Here is a 17,489-nt window from a genome sequence, read left to right as displayed (position 1 = left end):
ACGTTGTGTTCGGTTGAGTGATTTTTTTCCTGTTATGGTTTCGTTTAGACCTTTTCTTTTGTTCGTGAACGCTAGGATTTGTGTAGAATCCATATTCTCAGATTGAGGCCGGTTGAGTGAGTTCATGATGTTTGGTCTTGTTGCATTATTGGGATTCGTGTAGAATCCATACTCTCAGATTGAGGCCGATTGAGTGATTTAATGATGTATGGTTTTTTTTGGCTTTGGAATTCATGTAGAATCCGTCATTCCCGTGTTGCTTTCAAGAGGGTGTTTTCTTTGCATTGTGTTCTCATTCCTGTCCTTGTGTTATGATCTTCGTGATGGTCGTGCGCCACACACGAGTACGTGCGCGTACATTTGTTGGGTAACTTGCGAGGCCCGATCTTCCGTGAATTTGCCGAAAGTTATGATCATTGGGGTTGGGATGGAAGTATGCATGCCCACGGGCACTTGTTGTAGGATGAGCATGGGTAGGGTAGGGTAACATCTAGAGGGGGCTTCTATCTCGCAGCCCGATGATCATGGCGTCATGGGTTGGTAGAGGAAGCTTTAAATAAGTGATAACTAAATAAAATGTGTGATTGTTAATAAAACTTAAGATAAGTAAAATGTGTGAGCACCCGATTAAGTTCGAGGACACAATGTGTGAGCACCCATTTAAGTTTGAGGAGACACGATCCGAGCTTGGGCTTTTTGATGCCAAGTGACTCTCTAGGATGTTAGCCCCTACATAGTAACCTATTGAGTGTCTGACCAGGACCTGTACTCCTTGCATTGTCTTAGGTTCTTGGTTGCAACCATCATACTGTCTGGCGTGAGTGTTAGCCATGGATGTTCTTTTGTGTGTTTGTGGTTGGATCTTTATCTCCATCAGCACGGCGGGTGTGGACCTATGGGTGCCACGTGGTTGGGAGGCATAGCTACCTTGACCACTGCTAGGGATCAGTGTACAGAGATGATCTTTTGTCCTAGTGCGACCGTTGCTGGATGTCTTCACTTGGTACTTTGGGTTCTGGAGTATGCTTTCTTGTGATTTATGCTTTCATTGGGATGCTTGTATATCATGTTTAGATGATGTTATTTTATTTGGCACATTCCCTTATTATGATGTTTAGCATATGATTAGATGCTGTGAATTATTGTATTAGCATATCTGTTGCTTATTGCTGTTTAGCATGTGATAGGTGATGTTATCTACTGTAGGATTATCTTATGCTTTACTACTAGCATGTTAGATTTCTTTATGCTTATATTGTTGCATGTTTTAGTAGTGATATCCTTATTACGACAGTACCGACGATTTGGTCGGTGGCTTGGGATGTTACGCGCGGGGGATGGCTAGGATCCATGATGGTCTTATAATGCTATTGACGGTTGGGAGGAACCGCGTACTTAGTTTGGTTGTTTTGTTCCTGAGATGTATTTATGTACATTGCGATGTTTCTTTTGTTCTCTGCGATGTTTATTTTTAGTGTGTTCTTTGCTGTTGTAGTTTAGATGGTTTGGTGTTTTTCTTTCTGTGTTGTTCTTGCACTCGAGTGTTCATTCCTCGATTCGCGTGGATCCGATACTCCCCGGTGTGGAGGTTCTTTTGTTGATTTTTCCCCATTTTTGAGTTCTGGAAGTGTTTTTACTTTCTATGGGCGATATTTGTTCAGCATTGTGCGACACTGATAAAGTATCACACGCCCATAGAAAGAATGTCGTACGATACTATAAAGTGTCACACACATTACTGGAGAAGTTTCGTACGACACTGGAAGAGTGTCGCACGACTTTATGAGAAATGTCGCGTGATACTTTTTCAGCATCGCACGCCTTCTTGATTAGTGTCGCACGTAGTAAGGGAGAAGTATCGCCCTCCCTTAGTAAAAAGTGTTGCACGATTTTTGTGAAAAACTTGCACATGCCATCAGTGGGCACTTTTCTTTGTGATCTGATCTTTTTGAGAGTGGTTTTGGATACCCTTTTGGGCGTTCTTCGAGCCTATGTTGTTGCATTTTGAATTCAGGAGGTTTCTTTTGAAATTCAGTTTAAGTATAAGTTGACGTATATTTAATTCTTTATACTTAAGATATATTTTAATATATGCAAAAAATCGTTTGAGATAGGTTTCAGACCTCTCAGAGATAAGTTATGGATTCTAAAAAATTTCAGGGCTTCAGAAATCCAGACTTAGCCAATTTTTAGGGCTTCAGGATTTCAGGCTTAGCCAAATTTCGGGATTCTGCATTTTACCCCAGCTTGGTGTTTTGTTGATGAGTGGTCATTTCTTGTGCCCTCATCTTGTTGTGGTGGTTGTTGGCTTTTGTTTGGGTGTGTCAGTTGGGTAGTGGCGTTCGGAGATTCGTTGGTTGCCGAGATTGTGTTGAAGTCTTCCGTTGCGATCGTTGTGATCCCTGTATGATGTTGTCATGTGCATTCATACTTGTAAAAAAAAAATATCTTGGCTTGATTTGAATCCTTGTTTCCAAGGATCTCCGGGCGGGGCATTACAAAGCATCATAATTATCCTTTACTATTTGCTAGTAGTTTCCCACTTCTATGTGAGTTTCTGCAAAGTCTTCTAGCTTTACATCCAATTATAGCAATGCATCCTTTGTCTTAAATGCTTGTAGTGCCTGCCCCTAGTTTTCATTTTTGCTTCTATTACTGAAATCTTTTAGGCCAATTTTATGCTTGATTATTAGTAGCATTGTTTTGAGATTATCAAATATTGTTTCAGATTCAGTTGACATATGATGAGATTACTTGATACTCTATATTTCATGTATGCATGATGATTATTACAATGATTTCAGTTATTGATGATGATTAGTTAGATGGATTATTATGTGTCTTCTTATGGATACTTACCCCATACTGCATTTGTATGGTGTGCATGTTTGTTTTCTTTATGTATGGTGTTTTTGATGTGGTTAAGAAAGGGAGTCGTAGTCACCTGCTAGTCAGGATCTACATGATGCACCACTTCCTGCCATTGCCTATTTAGCTTAGAATATTGTGTTTGTACATGTGTGGATTTTATGTAGGTTGTAGGTACCAGGTATTGACTTCCCTAAATTGTCAGGATGAGTGTACCCTATCGATTTATCTCAATGGTAAGAGGGGAGATAAATTCTTAAGTCCAAATCCTAAACCTGTAAGCCATTTGACCTAGAAAATTAGGACAAGTATCCGAGTTGAGTACCCTCCAAATGCTTCAAATGATGTTAATTCGTGATTATAACCCTTTAGTTTGATTTTGTATGTGTTTTTCTTTGATGAGTTTTCATATTTTGTTTTATGAGTCTTTGGTGAATTTTCTATTAATTAAGTTTATTTAAATAGTTAAATTAATGATTTAAGTTAATGAGAAACTATTATGATATTTTAATATTTAATTATATTTAATAATTATATTTAATTAATTAAAAAATTAATTAAATAAAAAGAATTAAATTTGAAGATAAAAGTTATAAGAATAAATTTAGAATGTGATTATATTTATTTAATTTAATAATAATATATTTAGAGTTTATTTTTAAATAAATGCTAAATATTATTATTTAAGTTAATAAATATTTTATTAATTAAGTTTTGAAAATAAATTAAGAAGTGGAAAAATGAATTAATTTATGAAAAAAGTTTTAAGTCCGCATGGTGCGTGCATGAGATTAAAATATAAGAAATTAATTAAAAAGATAATACAAGTGAATTTAATAAAGATATTTTAATTGCATAAAGTGTACATGAGATTGAAAATTAATAAATTAATTAAAAGAGAAGTCAAGTGAAAATTAAATAAAATTATTTAATAACTCAATCTAATGTGCATGGAAAAGATAAAGAAAAGATAAAGAAAAGTTAATAGGAGTTGAAGTCTAGTGAGCACGGAGTTCTTCTGGGTGAACACACAATTAGTGCCTCAATTCAAGGAGATAACTCTTTATCATAAGGAGAGGGTTCATTTTTGGGGGACACAAATTTTGACTACAAATTTTAGAGAAGGAAGAAATTTTTGGAAAGAAGAAGGTTTTGAGAGGAAGAATTCTCTCTACAGTTTTCTGGGGCGTAACGATTAGTATCAGTGTCCAAGTAGATGCTTGTGATTATTTGCTCAATTTAATTACGCTCTTTCTTTCCTATCTTCTTTGTGTCTATTGAATGACTATCTAGATATTTCTTGTGATGGGTGCTTTCAATTCTATGAATTTCTAGTATGCATGTTAATTTCTCTGTATATGTAGAGATTGAAAATTCTTAGAAAACCTCATCCATTAATTTTGTAAATTAGGTATTAAAAAAATGGGGAGGGTTTGATAATTAAAAGAAAAATTAGTTTAGAAATTTTAATGTTAATTAAACCTTCCAATTGAATAATTTGGGAAGGGTTTGAATTTGGAAATGAAATTCTAGGTTGAAAATTCGTATGGTTAATGATATTTTCTCTTTCAGACTACATTTTTAAATGTTTATAAAAAAAATAAAAAATAAAAAAAATTTATTTATTTAAAATATTATTAAAGGGGGAAATTGGTTTGAAAGGATAAATTTTATTAAAAATGAAATTTAAAATAAACTAATATATATATATTTTCACACATTTGGGGTGGGGTGTGGGGTTGATTTAATTATTAATAATAATAAAAATTAATTATAAAGTTTTGGTGGGTGGGGCCACCAACCCCCCTACCCACCATGGTCATGGATGACAGTTGCTATGCGTAGCAACATTGCTGTAAATAGTAGTAGTATGCTGTTTGTGACAGCAAGGTTGCTACGACAGCCAAGTTGCCTGTGGCAATTGCCGTAAGTATAATGTCAATGGGTCTTTTAAAAAAATGCTTTATTTTTTTAATAATTTTTTTCTATTATTATAAATTTTATTAATTAATTTAATTTAAAATTAATTTAAAATTATTTATTAAATAATAATAATATTCAATTTTAATTATTATTCATTAATTATAGTTGATGAATTTTTTATTTATTAATAATTATTAATTTTTAATAAATTTTTAATGGATAATAATATAATTAGTTTATACAATTATTAATTAATTAAATTAAATTAAATTCAATTATGATTAGTTAATAATTGAAGTTAAGCAATAAAGTTGTAAGATTTATTTAGTTATTATTAATAACTTCGACTTCTAATAAAAGTGTAAAGAATTGTTACTTCAAAGGGGCTGCGCTCATTAAAGGTGGCCTTTTCTAGATATGCAAGAGTGGGTCAAAGGCACATTTTTGGCATGATGCTTGGGATGGCTAGGCTCCCATGGATGTTTAATATCCTCATTTGCATATTTTGTCCTAGAGGTTTTGTGAAGCTGGATGGTCAAGGGTGAGTGACTTTAAATCCTTTTCCCTTCAGGGGAAGATGGTGGAGGCAAGATGGAAGAACCTAGAGGAATGGCCAATTTTCAATTTGGATATGGAGCATGCTAAGCTCCATTACATTCTTTCTGGAAACAACTGTAGCACCCTTATGGATGATGATGTATTGGCCTAGTCCCCTAATCCCAAGGGTGCTTACACTATTTCTTCTGGGTATCAGGAGTTTCTCTCCCAACAAAATGGAGGTTTAGTGGTGGAAGATAGTTTGGAACAAGTTTTCTTGGCCAAAGTGTAACTACTTTATTTGGACTCTGGTTTGGAATAGATGCTTGACTTGGGATAATATCTAGAAGAGGGGTTTTTCTGGCCCTTCAAGGTGTGTTCTCTGTAGTAGTGGGGAGAAAGACTCTATGCATTTGTTCTTTTGTTGTTCTTTCACCCTATAGCTCTGGGATTTTTGGTGGAGTGTCTGGCATCATCCATGTATTCATGCCTCTTCCTTGGCAGAGTTTTGGATGAGCCTGGGGAGGCCCCACTCCTTGGCTCCCTTCTTGTAGGATGTTTGGTATGCTGGACCTATCTTTTTGCTATGGCAAGTCTGGTTGGAAAGAAATCAAAGAATCTTTTGGGGTGAAAAATTAGGGATTCAACAAGTTTTTCTTAGAATTATGGGAATGATCCAGGATACTATCAAAACTAAGAGTGAGATTATGTTGTTTCTTGAGAGAAGTGATGCAGAGATGGTTGTTAGGTTGGGAATATAGGGGATAACTCCAGCTTTAGCTTGTGTCAAGAGAGGTAGACGTGCGAAGAAAAAGGTTCAAAGGACGGGAAGGTGGTTGCCCCCTCCAACTAGTTTTTTGAAAATCAATACGGATGGCTCTTCCAAGGAAAATCCAAGTCTGGCTGGGATTGGTGGGATTGGTAGGGATTATTTTGGATCAATGGTTTTTATTTTCTTGGCTAATAAAGGGGTGTAGATAGTTAGTAGGATGGAAGGTTTGGCTATCCTATATTCCTTGAAGCAGGTTTATGCTCTTGGGTGGCACAAGGTGATTTGTGAATCTGAGTCTCAGGTTCTAGTTAATCTTCTCCTTGAGAGGAAGATCTCAGATGTTAACTGGCAATTGATTACAATAATACAATAGATATTATAGGTTATCTCTTTGATGGATTCAACGTCATACGTCCATATTCCAAGGGAGTGGAACATGGCAGTTGATAGTTTGGCAAAATGGGCGTTTAAAAAAATAGATGGCAGGAAGATTGATGAGTGGGAGCAGATGCCCTGCGAGTTATGTTAGGACTTGGAGAGGACTTTAGCTAAGGATGGAAGTGGAATTAGGGAGGGATGATCTAGTTCTTGTTTTTTGTGGTCTTTGGTGGTTCTTGGGGCTTTGGCCCTTTGCCATTTTGTAATTTTTTGTTTTGATGTTCAATAAATTTTTTACCCCTCTTTTTCCAAAAAAAGAAAAAAAAGAAAAAAAAGAAATTGTTACTTCAAAGTCATTTAGTATTTTTTAAAGATTAATATATTTCACAATCATTAATTTAATTTAATTAAGTTTAATTAATGTGTAGGGATATTTAGTGAATTTAGTTTTATTTTATTAAATAATAATGTTGACTTTAATAAAATTGAGAATGAGTTTTATTGGAAGATAGTAGATATTATTTTAATAATATTAATTAATAACATTTAAATATTTATTAAAATTATTATCTTATAATAAAGTCATAGTAACTTTTATAAAAAATTATTGGTGATAAATATTTTATAGTCATTAATGGGTTTAATGGTGAACTTTGAAATAAGGGTAATTAGGCAATATGTTCAAATACAAGAATGAGATTAATAGTAAGGGTTAAAATGCTTAATATTATGTACTCAAAAACTTATACTAAAACAAAATTGAAAACCTTACTATAAACTGAAACTTTATGTTTTTAAAATCAAACTGAACTATGAGACCATTATGTTTTCTATGTACTATCTATACTTTGGGGTTTAACCTAGCCTTGACTAGTCTTAGGTTGTTACCAGAGGCTCGAGGGTTATGTATTTATGATGTCATGTTGATGTTTGATCTTGATCTTTTATACCCAACCATGGTAATGTGATAGTATGCTCTATGATATGTTTGTATTTACCATTCATTATTGCTTTCTAGTGATCTTGCGTGACATTGAGGTGAATGTATGACCTAGTTGACTTAACCATTTTTGAGTCCTCAATCAGTTATACTTGACTTACTTTATAGTTTCCTTGATAAGACTGAAGTGTTTGGTTTGATCTTGGTGATGTCATGTTGTGACATGTTTGACTTAACCATTTTGAGTCGTTGGTTAGTATTATTAAGATACTTTTTGGTTGCTCATTAAGAACTGATGGGTATTGTGATTTATCTTGGGATGCTTTCCAGTTGCTCATAGAGAACTGATGTGATTATTATGATGATCTTTTTGATGCTTTTTAGTCACTTGTATAGGACTGAGGTGATTTTATATGATTATTGATTTGTACTTTTATGAGCCTGGGGTAGGTAATCTATATGTAGTGTTGGGAAGTGGCTTGTGATGGGGGCCGAGGCCTTAAGTGGCTACCAGGGTAACTCATTGTAAGTTGTTTAATAAGTGAAAATATTACACTAAATGGGGGATTAAAATGAACCTAATAAGAATCTTTGTATATTCTCACCCATTCCTCAAGTGCTAGTACAAACTAGGATGGGAGTAGAGAGAACGCTTAGTTGCAACCTTGCATTCTGTAGTATGCCTTGTCAGTACGAGAGGATACTAGTGGTTGCATAGGGATCACTAGGGACCCTAGGGTCCTAAGAGACTACCAAGGTAACTCCAACATGATTCATGCGATGCCACTTTCTCACTGACATATTAGGTTTCCTACATGTCTTTGTGTGCCTCTGAGAATTAGATGTTGATCTGTCTTGGAACCCTTGAGTTAGATTGCTTTTAAAATTTTCTAGACTTAGAGAGTACTTTTGATATGTGGTTTGATATGCTATTTGGGACTTGAGACTATCTCCTCAGCATGGTGGGAGTGGGCCATTTAGGTTCCATGCGATCAGGTGGTAGTGCTTTTTCACTCTTACTATTGAGATTCGTCTATAGTCACCGTGGTTGGAGCTTCCTTGTTTTCATTTCGTTTCATTCTATCTTGTATCATTTAATGGATGGTTATATCTTATGATGGATGTTTATAACTTTCATGGTGGATGCTTTCATTTATTTTATTGTACTTTGTATCATGGATTCGACGAGGAAGATGTATCCTTATTTCTACATATGTATATTCTTTTAGCCTTTCATATCCTGTGACATGCATAGTGGATGATTGAGCATTCCAAATTTCATTTGCCAAGAGGCATTAAGAACAAATGAATATTATGGACTTTGGAATTTTAATTATTCTTTCATATGGATGTGGTAGTTTTTAGACTTAGTATTAGTTAAATTTAAATGTGACTCAACATCATGAGACCCTTAAGGAATGTAACCTATTATGTATGCTTATAAATGATTGTATGTTATTGCTTCCACTACTATGTGTTTGATGTGTATGTTATTCTTCTTGTTTAAAAAAAAAAAGTTTAGCAAACTTAGTAAAACTTTAGGTTATTTCTTTTGGATCCCTTGGCGAGGTGTTACAATGCTTGTCTAATGTCTTCATAAGTTGAAGCTTCTTCAAAGGTCTTTTGAAACTGTTTGACAACTGTTTGCATAGACATGAGTTTATCCCTTGATTCATCTTCAAAAATGTTAAGGCAAGCATCGTTGTAATATTTCTCAGCTTCCAAAATCTGCTCTTGGGTTTGATCCTTGAGCTTAGGAATATCCACATGTAATGTCTCCATTACTTTATTACCATCAGCAATCATTTTGATCCAATCATCTATCTTATCCAATTCATCCCCCATATATACATTCATGAGCATAGGATACCTCTGGCCCTTTATTTACTATAATGCTTGAAGGTCTTTACCCCAAGTATGTACCTCATCCATCAATCCAAAATCTTGGTTCAATATAGAAACCAACCTATCTATATAATTTTTCATATGGTGCAATAGTTTAAGGTTTCCCTGTATTATCTGCACACCCTTTTCCTTAAAAATTTCCTGGCATTGCTGACATGCCTTTGAAAATGGATATAATTGTACCCTTTCATTCTCCTTCCTATCAAGTGCTACACCTAGAGTTGCCTTAGGATGATCAAGGTGCAAAGGACCAACTACTTCATGCAAATAGCCTATTAGGGGTTTTAGCAATTCAAACTCATCTCATTCTAGGTAGTTAAACACTTCTTTAATTCCTATAGAAACAATCAATTTAACAGTATCCACGATGGGCTTTCCTAGCAAGACCTCTTTAATCTGATAATCTTTTGGGGTCAAATCTTCAATATATTTATGTAGAAGAGGGATGGAAATATGAGTGAAGAAGTCTTGATTTTGATTACTCATAATAAAGGCCAATGTTCATGCATCACCAGTAGGTAGCTCAGGTTTCTTGAGGTCTTCAACTAATTCTACCATTCCCTCATCCACACAACAATAAAATTTCCTTTTATGCCTAACCATCACTTCTTTCTTCAACCAGCTTGGAGTAGTTCCCATTGGAGACATATACTTAGATGAAGAGGGGGTTTGTTCTACTAGACCCTTTCCCTCATCACTCCTCTCTAAAGTCTTTTCTTTCTGTGAGGGATCTACATCAAGCATCTCTGTGTTTGTTGAGTCCATAATCATCACCTTTGTATTTTGACAAGTTTGTTGAGCTTCTTCATATATTTGTCCCTCTTTTGATACTTTATTGGTGGATCATTATCATGGCTCCTCTTTGTACACAACTTGTACTTGCTCTTCATTACTAGGAGGAAGAGGAGTAGGTGAACCTTTATCCAAGAAAGAAAAATGTTGACCTGGTGATGGTGGGGCACCTAGAGGTCCTTGGGGAAAAGGTGGCAATTGCCTCTGGTCTTCTCCCAAAGGTAGATTCATTGGTGTATCCCTTATCTTGTCATCTATGAGTTCAGTACCTACATGCATGAAATCAAAATATAACATTTTAAAGACGTCAGTTCCTTGGTCCTCTTGTTCATTAACCTATTGTTGTAGCTCATCCTCTGAGGTTGTAACCTGAATAGGTTGTGCTAGAATAAATGGTGGTGTTATGGTGGAACTCCTTCTTTTTTTTGCCTTAGTAGCCCTAGCCAGACTGGTCCTTTGACTCAAGGGGAGGTTACCCTCTTCAAATTCTTCAAGAATGGTTTCTAGGATTAAAGGAATAGGAATAACCTTTCCTTGCACTTTCTATCTTCTAGACCTTTTGATTGGAGTTTTAGCCTTTTTCCTCTTAGGAGTTGATGGAGAGGCTTCTTCTTCTTGAACATTATGCTTCCTCTTTAGGTCCCTATCCTGGTTTTAGTATGACACTTGTGGATTATCTTGAGCTTGAGTGGCTTCCTGGGCTTGAGTTGCCTCTTGGGCTTGAGTCCCTTTAACTTTAGGCTCAATACATTGAGGAGAAACTCTTTTCCTTTTATTCTTACCTTTGTATGCTTAGAAGTATCTAACTTCCCTATCATGCTAATACACTGTTTCTAGCCTAATTGGAGATTGGAGTGTGAATGTTGGTACTATAACTTTTGGCCCTCTTCCCTTTACTAGGTGGGTTGTGAATTCTAAGACTACTATTTTAGGAATCAGATCTAACTTGAATGACTTCTTAATCCATTCCTTGGTCAATTATATGATATGCATCACCCTATAATTGATATTTTCATTTTCTTCTCTATCAATTTTTGCATTCATGACAGACCGATCATATATCTTATCTTGATTATATAGGTGATCTAAGACCTCTATAGTGTCTTGTTGAACAATCTTCAATGGGACCTTTATGTTCAAGGCATTTCCTAAAAAATAAAGATTCATCCTACAATAATCCATTATCTGAATATCGTAGTCATCTACAATATTCATCCAATGATCCTCTATGGTATCTTAATGTTTAAATTGTTTTCTTGCCAAGTATTGAACTCTGCCAATATTTTCAAAATATGGACCAGGGGAGTTAAAGTCCTCTAAGGGATAGTAATCCCATTTTGAATCAAAAGTCATGATATCTTGCTTCTGCTTGACTTCAAATAGACCTATGGTGATGGGCCATACCCAAGTCTTCTTATCCTATTTTCTCACCTTGTCATATACATATGTGAGTTCTCGTGCAATCTCCATCAAAATGAGTGCTGGTGTAAATGAGTATTTACTTATTACACTTTACTTAAGTTTACTTAGGTTAATGCACTATTTTATTATTATGCATTATTTTATTATTTCTTAGGTGAGACACTTAGGAGTTTGCATACTCTTATGAGTTGTCATGTTGACAACACTGGAGTAAGCAACTCTAATTCAACACATGGTGTTTACAAAATTGGAGTTTTGATAATTAATTGAGTTGTCATGTAGACAACACAATTATTTACACTCCTAATTTAACACATGGTGTCTACAACATTATTTTGCATGCTACACCTTTGTAGGCTTATCCTCACATCATCACACTTACACCTGTGCTTAATGGAGGATAACCCATTTCTAGTGGACATGTGCCTGGTTGCATGACTTATCATGTTGCTAACTCCTATGCATTCTACAAGCATTCCAAAGGCTTTTATTTAGGCACTCCTAGTGTACTTCTATACATTAAATGAATATCATATCATCATTTTGATCATACTCTTTTGGTCTACTATTGTGCTTGTGCTTGAGTCCCTTGGTCTTGGGTGATTTTTCCCTAAGGTAAATTCTTACATGGTATTAGAGCTATACCAAATTCTTACATGGTATCATGCCAAGTCATCATCTGTATAAGACACATCATCGCTGATGTCATATAGTGTTTGAGTATGCTGATGTCAACATTCTAATATCCTAAAATTGATGACTGTCTAATCGTCATCAGGAGGCAAAATAGAGCTACTATGATGACCGTATGACCGTCAAATTTAAACTAGTATTTTTCTAATCCAACCCCTCTCTAGATTGATTTTTGATTTGATAGTCTAACTTTAGGAGGGCATATCTCAGTCATCTGGACTCCAAATTAGGTGCAATTTTTTTATTTTGGCTAAAATTTCCTAAAATTTTTAGTGGTGCAATTCTTTTCTAGTTTTAGTGCATGGATTTGTCAAAAATTGCATCTTTTGGAAACTATACCTATCCAATCCTATATTTTGCAACTTCAAATGCTCCACATGAGCTCATTTGTACTCGAAAATAGGTTCTTTTATTTTTTTGAAAGTGTATTATTTTTTGTCTACTTTTTAGATTTGCAATTAGATTATAGGATTGTGTGGACAAAAGTATCACTTTTAGAATTAGGTCCTTTTCTACATTGTAATGCTTTGATATATCTTCAAAATTATTGTATATATGAGATACATGGTAATGTTCTAGTTTTGAACTCCATAAGGAAGTTGTAAAAATGCAAAATCAAAAGTCCACTAAGACCAAAATTGGTAAGTGGCCATTGTAAACACACTACATATAAAGTACCAAAAGCATCTTTTTTGGGGTTTTTCTTGATTGAGTGAAAAGGCAGGGTGCTCTTGGTGTTGCGTTATCTTTTCCTATTGTTTTATTTCATTGTTTGAATCATGAAAAATTTTAAGTGTCCAAAATTAACACCACATAGCTATGCTACATGGTCAATTAAAATGTGGTGTTATTTAATGCATATTGGAGTTTCTCAATATGTAGATGATACCCTTCCTAAACCAACAGGTGATCAAATATCTACAACTAAAATCTCTTCTTGGGAAACAATGGATAGGAAAGCCCTAGGTGATATATGTTTGGGGGTTGAAGAGAAGATCATCTATTAGCTCCAAAAGTCTCATACATCCAAGGAAGCTTGGGATACCCTCAAAAACCTATATGGTAAAGTGTCTGAGGAGGATGTTTACAAAATTGAAGATGAGCTTGTCTCCTTAGATCCAAAGACATTCAATTCTATATAGGACTTCATCATAAAGGTGAATGAATTAAGAATGAAGCTTGATGATTGTGGGAGTCCTATTAAAGATGATAGGTTAATCTATCACATTCATAAGAAGTTTCCATCTGAGTACTCCACATTTGTTTCTTCTTATGACACCTCAAAGACTACATTAGGGTTTTCCTATCAAAAAGTCACTTTTTATTGCTATGCTATACTGTTGGATGAAGACGAAAATAAGTTGAAATCAATGGGGATTCTCAAGTCATCCAAGTCTAAGGCATTGGTGGCCAATAATGAGGGCTCTCAAGCTTCAAATAAAGAAAAGGGCAAGAAGAAGAAGTGGAAAAGTAAAACACAAGAGGATGCAAAAAGTACAACACGACCATCAAATCAACAAGGAAAGTCTTCCTCAAATTCAAACAAGAATGGGGACAATAATAAGGAGAAGAAAAAGTGTGCTTATTGCAAGAAGTTGGGTCATGACAAGCATGAGTGTTATCATAAAAAGATTAATGAGTTAACGAACATCATAAAGAAACATAATGTACCACTGTGTAATGCTTATAAGGAGAGAGGATCTTCTTTAGATTCAAAGGGCAAAGGGCAAATACTCATGGAAAATTCAAATTCTTCAATAGAATAGATTTTTGACTCATGTGCCTCATACCATATGAATTCTTCAAAAGGAGATTTTTCCTCCTTGAAGCAGTCTAAGGTACTGCACATCTTTGTAGGAGATAATACAAAAATGGAAGTTGAAGGGAAAGGACAAGTGGAGATGGACAATGGAGAATTAAAAGACATTCTTTATGTTTCTAATATCCTCTCAATATACCAGATCACTCACCTTGGAGATGGAAATAAAGTTGAGTTCCTTCCAGATTTAGTAGTGGTGCACACTCAAAAAGATGATTCATTGGTTGTAGTGGGGAAAGTTAATCATTACACAAGGTTGTATTCTTTCTCCCACTTTGTGCCTAAGTCTCATTTACATGCCTTGTTGACTCAATCTAATCGACAAACCAAATTATGGCATGAGTGGTATGGTCATCTAGCCTTCTACTATCTTCAACAACTTTGCTCAAACAATATGGTCAAAGATCTACCTACAATCAACTTTTCAAAAGGTGAATGTTCAACATATTTAGTGGATATGCATATAGAGGAGAAGTTTAATAAAGGGAAGTCTTCAAGAGCACTAGTTGTTCTTCATTTGGTTCACATGGTACTAGCAGGTCCTTTTGCAATGACATCAATCAGCCAAAGTTGCTACATACTTTCATTGATGACTTTTCACGCTACATATTGATCTACTTTTTTCATCACAAGAATAAAGTGTTGGATACACATTTCTAGCCTTCAAGACTCATGTTGAATAGAAATGAAGAAAAGCCATCAAACTTCTAAGGATGGAAAATGAAAGTAGATATGTAAACACAAGACTTAAAGACTTTTTCAAACTTGAGGGTATTGATCTTTAAAATCCACCAGCATTCAGTTTGCACAAGAAAAATGTTGTAGCACTAAGATTATGAAATCTTAAGTCTATGGAAAGTTGCATAATACAAGCCAAGTCTCTTGATCCATCACTTGAAGTTGAAGCAATCAGCAGTGCCAATCACATACTTAACATGTCTCCTCATAATGCCTTAGATGGAAAGACTCCTTTTGAGAAATGGTGGGGTAGAAAACTAGTTGTGAGACACTTCAGAGTCTTTTATTATCCAGCATGGGAAAATATATCTTCTAGGAGATGCAAGGCACCATCACCTAGGCCTTGTACTTTCATCAGATATGAAGATAGTGTCAAGACATATAGATTTGGATCCTGAGACTCATGAGATTTTCATAGAGAGGAATGTACACTTTGAGGAAAGTTCACCCATCTTATCCTCTACTCCTCTTTGCACTTCATACATTGTGGAAACTGATAGTGACACTAGCGATAGTGGTTCAACAAACTCAGATATGTGGGATCCTATTGACAGATGTAGGGAGAGGTCACATTATCAACACATTCCACATGCATATATCACCATAGTGATAGGTCTAATACAGTACGCTACACCTAGTCTTCCAACTCCAATATTAGAGGATGACTACATAACAAATATTTTAGGTTTGTTTGTGGAGTCATACATAGCAGATTTGGGGGACATCATTGATGATATACATCTTCTCTTTGATGGAGAAGATCCTTCTTCAGTTATTGTGAGGGTTCACTCTGACCCTCATGTCCATTCTTTACATGATCGATCTTCATAGGTTGATATGATTGTGGATCCTTATGTATAATAGTTATATAAGGTCTCTTTATTAGTTGAGGAGCTAGTAGATTCTTTAGGATAGATTCTACATACATCTTTGCTAGATCTAACATTATTCTTTTCAATAGCATTGGAAGCGGTGATAGTCAGTATTGACTCAGGGATAGTTGAGTAGGTTTTAGAGGCATCATTGATCATTATGATTCTTTCTATACATAGGGGAAGCATCTCTTATGTACCTATGATATTGTTTCTTCCAAAGGGGAGGAACACTATTCAATAGTCCTGGATAAACTTCTACATCAGAGCACCTATCTTTGATCAACACTCTATATTTTATGGGGGGGACTACCTTGTCTCTCTTCTTCTTCTCTCTTGTGGGGGGATCTTTTTCTCTTTTGGGATTGTGTTCTTCTCATATTTCTCTATTGTATATACTTGATGTATGTCATAATGGGGGGCGGGTGTGGTCTTGATTACTCCATTGATCCATGCATCTTGTCTTTTTATCGCTCTTTTTGGGGAGGGTTTTCCCATGAGGTTTTTCCTCTTTCTCCACTTTATGAGAGATTACATTTCATTATGTACATGGGTACCTAAGATGTCCTAGTAGGCAGGATCCTTCATCAAATTCATTCTAGCTTTTGTAAGCTTAAGTGCATTCGCCTATGTTGCACTTAAGGTGGGGTGTTGGTGTAAATAAATATTTACTCATTACACTTTACTTAAGTTTACTTAGGTTAATACATAATTTAATATTATGTATTATTTATTATTTCTTAGGTGAGACACTTAGGAGTTTGTGTACTCTTATGAGTTGTCATGTTGACAACACTAGAGTAAGCAACTCTAATTCAACACATGGTGTTTACAAAATTAGAGTTTGCATAATTTAATTAAGTTTTCATGTAGACAACACATTTATTCACACTCATAATTTAACACATGGTGTCTAAAACATTATTTTGCATGCTACACCTTTGTAGGCTTATCCTCACATCATTGCACTTACTCTTGTACTTAATGGAGAATAACCCATATCTGGTAGACATGTGCTTGGTTGTATGACTTATCATGTTACTGACTCCTATGCATCTTAGAAGCATTATAGAGGCCTTTATATACATGCACTCCTAGTGTACTTTTATACATTGAATGAATATCATATCATCATTTTGATCATACTCTTTTGGTCTACTATTGTGCTTGTGCTTGAGTCGCTTGGTTTTGAGTGATTTTTCCCTAAAAAAAATTCTTACAATGAGTCTATCACATGGATACCTAGGGAGATTATTAAGATTTATAGTTATACTAGCTGCCCTTTGGTAGGTGAATTTCTTGAATTTGATGTAGTAGGCATCTATTTTTGCGATTCTTGCTACTGCCTCTTCTAACATCCTTTTTGCATAATCATCTTCAATGAATCAAATGATTACAAAAATGAAAGCAACATTCACTATCTTGTATTCTTTATTATGATCTAACAACTTTTTCTTTACTTGCTGGGGTTAGACCACATAAGGCCATGCATCAACATCTTGCATGCTTCCCCTTTTAAACACCTCTGGGTAGTTTGTAGTCCTTGCTACTAACAAATATACCAAATATGAAGTCATATAGAATCTGGGGTCAGTTTTGACTTCCACTAGCTATTCATCTAGATTCTCACTAAGTATTGTGGCCCAGTCAATTGGCATCTTCACCACTCTTATGATTTCGATGAAATGTACCATCCATATGTTCAAGTGCATTATTGTCGATAGACCCATAATCTTGCTCAAAAGAACATTGAAATTATTAGAAATAGGGATTAAGGGGGGGGGGGGGGGGGGTTTGAATTAGTAATATACAAACTTTAGTCACCAACTG

This window comes from Cupressus sempervirens, chromosome 5 (assembly GCF_028749045.1).
Source record: "Cupressus sempervirens isolate cs-2001-9-10 chromosome 5, ASM2874904v1, whole genome shotgun sequence".
NCBI classification, from domain to species: domain Eukaryota; kingdom Viridiplantae; phylum Streptophyta; class Pinopsida; order Cupressales; family Cupressaceae; genus Cupressus; species Cupressus sempervirens.
Note: the sequence above shows the minus strand (reverse complement) of the source record.